This window comes from Saccostrea cucullata, unplaced genomic scaffold (genome assembly GCF_032062105.1).
Source record: "Saccostrea cucullata isolate Sc308-1 unplaced genomic scaffold, CSIRO_AGI_Scuc_v1 ctg15833, whole genome shotgun sequence".
In the NCBI taxonomy this organism is placed as follows: domain Eukaryota; kingdom Metazoa; phylum Mollusca; class Bivalvia; order Ostreida; family Ostreidae; genus Saccostrea; species Saccostrea cuccullata.
The window spans coordinates 1-10,302 of record NW_026921616.1 but is presented as its reverse complement, the minus strand read 5'-3'; the positions used below and the strand labels follow the sequence as shown (position 1 = coordinate 10,302).

Below are 10,302 nucleotides of genomic sequence, written 5' to 3'. Positions count from 1 at the left end.
AAATACCGATACAGTTTTCGAAAGATTTGCAACAAGCATTTGGTTCACCAGGATTCCAATCCAGAAAAACGGCTCTTCCATCAGAAAGGGGCCAATCGTCCTCAATAGCTTCGTCACTTCCGTCAATATAATACGTACCACCTGAAAAATGATTTTTGAAAAAATGAAATTAAAATTTTAGTCAATTTCATATTAGGTTCGGAAAACACAGTCAAATGTAATGAGTGGAATCATTGCGTTATTAAAATTTTTATATAGATTAGATATGATGTGGAACTGCTCATTTACCTGTTGTGTTTAGGACAAACATTAGCACTTCTTGAAGTTTAGCCAAGGAATCGATTTGTGCAAGAAATCCATCATCCTTTGCACATTCTTTCCCCGCGTCCTCTTTATTTTTCTTGTCGAAATTTGCCCTTGAAACAGCTATCACTAGAAGTTAAGAATTTCTGGTATCCAAAATCCGAACATCCAAGAGTATCTGATTTAAATCAAGGATGTTCATTAATTTATCGTCTGTAATAATATGGCATTGAATTTGAAATATAATTTGAAAAATATACCGATACCATATATAAAATACACATGTCTGATTTTAATTTATTTCAAGCAGGAGACAAAGCAAACAAATTTTTGGGGTTAATTTTTAAAAGCCCCTTTTTCACTTACTATAGATCTTTGCCTTAAACGTCTCACTCGTGATGTTATATTCACACCTTTAAGTCATTATTACTTTGTCTACTAGAGGATACATGTATTCATTAATTTATTAGTGCATGATTATATAACCCATTCATTCTTCAGACTTAACACCAATCTGGTGTGAAAATCTACTAGACATTCATTTCATTTGGTTTAGTCTTTAGAAATGCGACAAATTATTGGTAATTCATGCATAAAATCCAATGAAATCTATATTAATATCATTTCTGTAATAAGACATATACTAGGTAAGGTTTAAAACATCTTTAATGATAAACCGGGACAGTCAAACTAGTGTCCCCAGGTATTTGAGACCTCCGCCCTGAGATAGGCATAAATTTCCCTGACCAGTCTTCCCACATTAGACTTAGACTTAGACATCCCCCTTAGACTACAGTGGGACTGTTCCCCCTGTTTGCGGGAAATAAGAGCAAACTATTAATTTTGCAATGCTAATGTTATTGGAAAGTTCACGATCAATTATGTATTGGATACTTCAACATATTTTCTTAATGGAAAACAGAAACGTTATATTACATGTATTTTTAAAGTTTTCTCATCACAAACATGTATTATAAGCCAAATAAGCGTAAATTCAAAAATATCGATAAATCCTACTTTGACAAAACTTCCCTTGATGACACATTAAGGAGTAAAATTCACAATTCGCTACATAGGACCTTTGCTTTTCAGATAATTGATTAAGATAACAATTTTGAGAGTTTGAAATGCATTAGCATAAACGTTACATTAGGATACAGACGTATATTCATTTTGCCGATTCTACTTGGGACCTACATTATACATCTACTGCATATCTAAACTTTAATTACCTTTTTTATCTTTTTAGACATTTCTTTCATGTTTCAGAAACTAAGAAATTGTCATGAAGTGAGTTCTCTACATTTCGGACTTTAAGTGCATTTAAAGGCCCTGTCACACCAAGCTGCGTTCACACGGAGTCTTTACGGCGTTGTTAAATTTTTAAAATCGCAGTGGAATCGCAGGAAAATTGCACAAATTTCTGCAAAATTTTCACAATGTGAAGATGACACGGCGTTCCTACGGCGACGCACGCGATTCTACGGCAATCTCAAGGGTTCTACTGCGTTCCCAAAGGCTCACGTGAGCCAAAGGCTCAAGTGAGCTTTTCTGATCAAAATTTGTTCGTTGTCTGTCGTCGTCGTCATTGTTGTCGTAAACTTTTCAAATTTTCATCTTCTTTTCAAGAACCACTGGGCCAATTTCAACCAAACTTGCTACAAAGTATCCTTGGGTCAAGAGGATTCAAGTATATTCAAATAAAGGGACACGCCCTTTTCAAAGGGGAGATAATTATGGATTAGAGAAAAATTAATGGAATTTTTAAGAAATCTTCTTCTTAAGAAATACTTGGTCAGGAAAAATGAAACTCATGTGGAATCATCCTCAGGTAGTGTAGATTCAATTTTGTTCAAATCATGACCCCCGGGGGTAAGGTGGGGCCAAAATGGACGATCAAAGTTTTACATAGGAGTATATAGCAAAAATCTTTAAAAATCTTCTCAAGAACCACTAGACCAGGAAAGATGAAACTCATGTGGAATCATCCTCCTGCAGGTAGTGTAGATTCAAGTTTGTTCAAATCATGACCCCCGGGGGTAGGGTGGGGCCAAAATGGCCGAACAAAGTTTTACATAGAAATATATAGGAAAAATATTTAAAAATCTTCTCAAGAACCATTGAGACAGGAAAGATGAAACTCATTTGAAATTATCCTTAGGTATGGTAGACTATATTTTGTTCATATCATGACCCCTGAGGCTAAAATGGCCGACCAAAGCTTTACATAGGAATATATAGGGAAACCTTTTGAAATCTTTTTTTCAACTACTTCAAAGCTATGATTAGTGATATTTATATGGAATCATCCTCAGGTAGTGTAGATTCTAGTTTGCTCAAATCATGACCCCCCCCCCCCACCTCAGTAAACTTTTAGTTCTGATCTGATTTGTGCTTTTTCCTAGCCGGTGTGCTCAGGTGAGCGCTGTGGCCCCTTGGCCTCTTGTTTTCAGTACATTTGAAGTAAGCAAACAAATTTAGCAATTCAATGTTAATGTCACAGTGTATCGAATTAATTGTGATTTCTAAATACGAATAATTTTTTCCTCCATGATAGTTAAACTATAAGTCAATATTTTATTTTCATTCAAAACTCTTTTGGAACACCTGCCTTAAAAGCTTTTGGTATTATCCAAATATTTAAAGATATAACCCTTTTGGACACATGGACGTTGTCAATAACTTTAGATGGCTTTAATTATTTGCATAAATGAATTCATTTTAGTATATTGAAACTATTAATCGGACAAAACTAGAAATGCCACTACTGCAAATCAGTTCAAAAAAATGGCGGGGGGGGGGGGGGGGTCGACAAACAGCGATCAAACGACATGTTCCTCAGAAATGCTTTTTGTCAATATTTTGTTAATAAATCATAATACGATAAATCATTCTTTGGTAAGGAAGGGTAATCGCAGAATTCCAGTTACTAAGTACAGAGAAGGCGCGCACGTGGAGCAAATATTGGTCATGTGACTACTTCGGCGGGAAACAATTGTTGGCGGATCAAAGAAAACAGTTGAACAAGTTTATATATTTATTATGGTTAAAACAATTACAATTACAATTAATTTATTGTATTTAAATTTTTTTTGTTTAATTGACCTTTAACTCCATGCATGGTCGGCCATCAAAAAATGATTACTACGGTCTTCCGACTACGTAACGAGGTGGTTATCTATTTATTTATTTAAAAAAATAAAAGGTAGATATATAAATATATCTACACGACCATACAGAGGAATGTCTATCTGCATTAATATTATATGTGGAAAGTTCAGAGTTTTTTGAGGCTGGACTCACAGTGAACCAATAAGGATATAATAATTCTTAGCACCAATGACTGATTTATCGTATTATGATTTATCAACAAAATATTAACAAAAAACAGAAATATATTGTAAAACAAGCTTATAATGAAGTGCCAGAGACAGATGACATTGCTTCGTTACACTTTATCAGCCTGATTCGTTGCATCCAGTTAAGTTTACAATATTTTAAAATCGAGGGAAATAAAAGCCCTTCTAAAAATAAAATATTGTTATTGCGGTATGTATGATACTATCTATTACTACTTCTGCAGCATAATATAGTAACTGTAAGTCATGAAGTATAAGTGATTAATGAAAATGACTTTATTATATTTTTTCCCAAAGTTAGGAATATTTCTATCATCAGTAGTCTTTTTCGAAAGTGTTAGCCATCAAGTTTGATAAAGAAGTCTAGCCACCAACTTTCAAATTTGAAGCTTACGATTTTCAAAATTATTTCTGATTAAGATTTCTTTCTTTTTATGAATGTTTTTGTTCAATAAACCCGGCCGATGGGCCAGATATGAAAAAGAAAGCATTGACACTTTGTCAGAATGGATTAAATGTAATAGAGATATGCTAAAATCGGGCAATTAGACGATAAGGGCCAATATGAAAACCATCTATCCATCTGTATTCAATAATTCAGAAGGGAAAAAAGAAAGATAGAATACATCATCAGAACAGACTGGTCCCTGCTGACAAAGAAGGTAAAATATTGTCTTTGTTTGTAAGGTTCGTTATATCAAAATGAATTTGAATAATCATATCTATATTTGATACCGAAACTTATGAAAACGTACAAAAATCCTCATAAACAAAGATACATAGCGGGTTCCAGTAAATGTTCGACCAAGCCTCTTTTTTTTACTCCCCACAAAGACATTAACAGTAGTGAAGAAAAAACTTTAAGAGAATTGTTCAACAATTTATTCGAGAAGTGGCATAAATCAGATGTGCATACTAAATTTTTCCAAAGAACTCTTGGAACATTGAAATCACAAGAAATGACCAAAATAAACAACATAGAATCTCACGACTTTACAACTTTATATACAACTATTCCCCATGATGAATAAAAGTACATTCTTTCTGACATTATTTATAGCCGCTTTTTCAATGAAAATGGAACTTGTAAATTTTACTACCTTGTCATATGCCATCTGTTAAAATACTTTGCTGAAGATATTCTAATTGTACACACAAGTACTCTGAAGTTGATGTTTTGGAGGTCTGTGTTTGCTCCGTTCCTATTTGGTATTGTTTAATGGATTTTTGAGCTCGAATATAGTTCGTTATCTCCAAACATTTTAGTTTAGAAATACCATTGCTTTTCAATGTAATATCAAAAAGTCCATCTATTCATACTTTTTGACTTCGCAGTAAAGGTTTAGATTTGTTAGTTTTTTAAAGAAATAACTTTGTATAAAAATGCTTGTGACACATAAAACAATTTACACTATATGTAAAGATTTATGTGTTGAAATTGTTTTCTGAGAATAGAGAAATTTTTAAGATATAATGCTCTTAACTTTCCATTTGGAAATTACAAAAAACAAATCTCTAAGCAAAAATGTACCACGCAGACAGTGTAATAAAAAACTTAATTGTATACTTTGTAAGTTTTAATTTATCATCAAACGTTATGCAACTTTGCAAAGTACATGCCATTTCCTTAATGTTTAGTGAAAAAAGTCGCTTTTTGGGCTTGAATGACTTGTTGGATAGACATCAAAAGGCTTACTTTCAAAAAAAAATATTGCAAAAACCGCCCATGGGAGAATGGTTTAATTAGGCATTGTTCATAAGGAAGTCATTCGGCGAATGGTTTAAGTCTCATCACATATACTGAAAAAATATACCTGCAAACTTAGAAAAAAGGATCCATTTTAAAATGAAAGAACATGAAGAAATCAATACATTTGATTATATACGTAGTGCAATACTAAGTATGATTATATAGCTAAGAATAGTCTCATAAAATACTATCAACAATCTAGAGAATTTTAGCGTTCAATATCTTGGCCTTTTATTGAACGCTGAGTTTGTATTACGTATACGAGTATGCCCGAAACATTCCGAATACGAGCGTTCAATGTTGAACGCCCCGTTGTAAACAAAAAAAAAGTCGTCTGCTCAAATTCTCAAAGCTAAATTAAAGAAAGAAAGTAGCATCTAGGTAAGATGTATTTATTTTTTTACACAAAAATGAAATTATTTATTAAAAATTTAGTACGTATTAGACCCAATGAAACAAATACAATCATAAGGCTCGGTAGGGTCATCGGAATGATGCAATATTGAACACTTACAGGACAAGTGTTAATTTGAATACCGATACTAAAAACTCATTAATTTGAGGGTTTTGTTTTTAGTTGGAATAATTATTATGACTTATGAGGAAATGTTTAGCTATATAATAAAGGAGTTATTGAACTTATATTGGTGAATACTGGCACTCGTTGGCAGTACAATAAGTACTCACAAGCTCTTGCATATGTACAGCCAACTTGTGCCAATATTCAACAATATAAGTTCAATAACCCTATAGTATTAAAGTAAAAGATAGCTAACCATGATTAATCTGATTTTTGCTAGTAGCTTGTCACTGCACTCAAACACGATCCTCAGTAGTCAATAAAACATTAAACAGTTAAAATTGTAAAAAGATGTGATAGACTATTTAGAGTTATTTATTTCGAGTTTACTAGGAGATACAAGTATCCATCTAAAATAATGAAGAACATCATTAATTTCAATTGATAAATTCTGTCAATGGCGATAAAAGTTTAGTTTGAAAATTAAAAAATGGACTTTCTTCGTCCTGTGTAGAAGGTCCTGCTGTATAGAAATATTAATAAAAAGGCTGGTTAATAGAGCACGATTTCTTTCCAACAAATTTTAAACAGATTATTGGAACATTAAGTATCTAAAGGCAATATAGAGTAAACTCAAGAATCTTTTTTATAGTTGTACTCGCCTGCGTGGTTCGTGTGTAGTCGCTCGCGTGATGCAGTGGTACTTGTAGGAACGTCTGCACTCACTTGAGTCGATGAGTAAGGAATTGATCCTTACGTCGCGGGTTCGAATCCCACTGTTTGACATATAGACCGGTCATCGGGTGAGACCTTTTAAACCTAGGTCCTGTGTCGCAGTAGGTGCTTTAACAAAATTTATCCTCATGCTAAATGACCTTGAGTGCCTAGTTTAGGTAAAAAATTTCAACTGTCAATCGGCAAGTGGTGGCGTTTCCATATGATTGAAAATTCTCGAGAAGGAAGTTAAACAACAAAACACAAACAAATTACTTGAATAGAGATTTATGGTATAAGTGCAATAGAAGAGCAGAGAATTAACTTATAAAAACGGATTTTTTAAAATTTATCGATGTTCGAAAAGTTGTTTGTAGTTTTAGCTCACCTGAGCTGAAAGCTCAAGTGAGCTTTTCTTATTAGCTGTTGTCCATCGTCCATCCGTTTGTCCGGCTGCCTGTCAGTCCGTCTGTAAATTTTTCACATTTTCAACTTCTTCTCCACTGGACCAGTTTAACCAAACTTGGTACAAAGCATCCTTGGGTAAAGGGGAGTTTGAATTAAAAAAAATGAAGGGCCAAGTCCCCTCGGAAGAGGAGATAACCAAAACAAAACAAAATTAGGATGGGATCATTGAAAAAAATTCTTAAGAACCACTGGGCCAGAAAAGTTAAACTTATATGGAAGCATCCTGGAGGTAATAAAGATTTTAAATTGTTAAATCATGACCCCCGAGGGTAGGGCGAGGACACGATACGGAATCCAAGTTTAACATTGAAATATATACAAAAAATCTTCTTCACAAGAACACACTGGGTTAGAAAAGAAGATATTTTTATGAAAGCATTCAAAAATAATGTAGAGCTTTAAATTGTTCACATCATGATCTCCGAAGATAAGGCGGGGTCAAAATCGGTGCTACAAGGGGAATTCTGTTAAAGAAAGTATGGTCAAAGTTACTCAGGTGAGGTATGCGGCCCTTGGGCCTGTTGCTTTTAGAATCTAGAGCTGATTTACAAAACTTTTGATGATGTTGTAGCGCAATACATCTGAAAAATATCCTTCACACCATGTATATTTTGGTGATAAAGGTTTTTTTTTTAAATATTAACTTTTTGAAATAAAAATGCATGAATATTTAAATGAAAGAACATGAAACGAAACTGTTAATTCGTTTTTCTTGATGTATTCAAGATTGTTTTCAGAAGGATCGATAAAGGTTTTCTATGCGAGGATATTAATTAAAAATATACATAAATGATGAAAGGAGCATTAGAAATATCTTTTCTTTAACATTTAATGAATCAAAATATTGTCTTTTATTACAGAGAAAACTAAGATATTTTGTAACATTTGGTTGCAAGTACGTAACCTAATGTGCATTTGCCTGTTTTCACACAATGGAGTTTGCCAGAACATATATAAAAACGAAGATTGCACAGCAGTTCAACAAGAAATAATTTCTTTACGAAATACATTTAAAGACCTAAGTACATCAGTAAATAAAATCATTGAGGCAATAGACAAAAGACTGATTGCACTTGAATCCAGAGGTATGACTATCAACATCAATTTTAATTGTCATTGTAATAAAAATAAGATGGAGATTACATAATTTAAAGCAATATGAGCTGCATGTTTGACATCGGGAAAAAATATTTCAAATTTTTAATCAACTTTTTCAATGAGAGAAAAATAAAACATCTATAAACTTCTTTTGTTCATATTTGCGATGGAGTATTTTTTATAAGCTTTGATTGAAGCAAAATTGAATTACTGTCGTCATGTACAATAATTATTTCTTATATAATACTGTATATTAGGTCGTGCAGATATATTTCTTCTGCATGAAACATTTTTTCACTTTATTTTGGTTTTATTCATCATAAGGTTTAGATAACATACAGATTAATCATAATTACACATTTTACCGGCAAAATAAAATTCTCAAAAATCCAGCTCATATCGCTTTAATAATGAGAAATAGCAAAAACATTTTCTTGCTGATATTTTATGACCAATTTAAACATATTTTTTTCTTTGATCAAAGTCTGTGGCCTAAATTGGACATATTTTCGTCAGTCCGGCTATTTTGTTTCATTTGATGAATTGACATGGGTGAATGCACAGGTATAAATTCAAAAAAAAACTTTCAATGTTTCGCATTAAATTTTTATAAATCTATAATTCATATGCATCAATAGTTTGACGAAAGTTTTTTTTAATGTTTGGTATTAATACAGCAAAAATGTTCCCGAAATGGCAGTACGTTAGTAGAAATTGAAACGCAAGAAGAGAATAATTTCATTATGAGCATTCTTAAGCCGGACCAGAGAGAAGGTAAGAGATACTAGACAAAATACCTGCAACCTGATTAAATCTATTCTCCTCAGCCAGACAGCCAAGTCTAGTTTAAGAATTATTGGTTTAGTATGATGACATAGTTTAATTTTTAAGTACAAATTAGACGTCGCCCCTTTAATGTAGCCTTAACTGTGCTGGGAAGTTTTTATATTGTTGATTTTTGTAAAATTTTGTGATTTCAAATTTTCAAAAATTCCTAGGAATGCTTTGGTATTCAAAAATGTTTTACCCCACTTCTAAATTTTGTTATGGCATAATTCTCCTGAATTTTTTCTGTTGCTGGTTTAATATTTTAGCGAGGAATAAAGAATGACGCTTGGTTTTTGATTGTTTGTTAGCTGTCGAACGTCCCTCTTGAGAATTACTTATATGGACACGCCACCACTTGCCGATGGAGAGCTGTAAAATTTGACCTATGCTTCGCATGCACTGAAAGCAACTGAGCAGTGAGGGATTATTTTTGTAGCTCTCCATCGGCAAGTGGTGGCGTCTCGACATGAGTAAAAAAATCTCAAGAGGAACCTTAAACAACAATAAATTAATCAATCCTTTCCTTTGTAGACAACACTCTATGGATCGGTGCTACAGATATGGTGACAGAGGGGAAATTCTTATGGAATTCCACAGGACAACCCTTAACATTTAGCAATTGGAGAGAAAATGAACCAAATAATTTCGATAACATTGAAGACTGTGCTTCTTTATATGCTAGTGAAAATAGGATAGGTCAATGGAATGACCGCCCTTGTTTCCGGATTACTAAATATATATGTGAAATGAAAATTACTTAAGGAGGCCGATTGGGGTTTTATTGTGTGAAAACTACAATAACGAAACTCTTCATTTTTATACCATATATAACATATTAACTTTAGTGTTCATGCAATGTTTGGGAGAAATCTACCGTCCAGGTATTTTTACGGGACCGTCTCAAAATATAGGTACATTAACTATAGGATTATATAGGAAAGTGCCCATTTTTAGCACTTTTAATCAAATTATGCAAAAATACTACAATAGACTTTTTGTTCAGACTATAATATATGATGAGTAATACTATGTTGTACATTATATGTGAAACTCACAAAATTCTACCGTCTTGTTAGCAGAGGGGGCATCTCAAAAAGCCAAAAATTTACGAATTTAACTGTTTTTTATAGCGTACTACAAAATATGACGGGAACAAAGGTATTATATGAAAAAATGATAAGGATAATGAAGAGATTCTCAACTTTCTGTGTTTAAAATTTCAAGAGCGTATGTTTATTAATTTTTATTGAATAACATTTTTA

The 10,302-nt window shown here is 32.8% G+C and overlaps 1 long non-coding RNA gene across 1 annotated transcript; it reads left to right on the top strand.

The window, feature by feature from the left end:
- Window positions 1-8,702: 8,702 nt before the first annotated feature.
- On the top strand, window positions 8,703-10,216 carry LOC134260438 (uncharacterized). The gene is made up of 3 exons (XR_009990546.1): window positions 8,703-8,776; window positions 8,890-8,986; window positions 9,572-10,216. It is a non-coding gene; the product is annotated as an uncharacterized LOC134260438 (long non-coding RNA).
- Window positions 10,217-10,302: the final 86 nt, after the last annotated feature.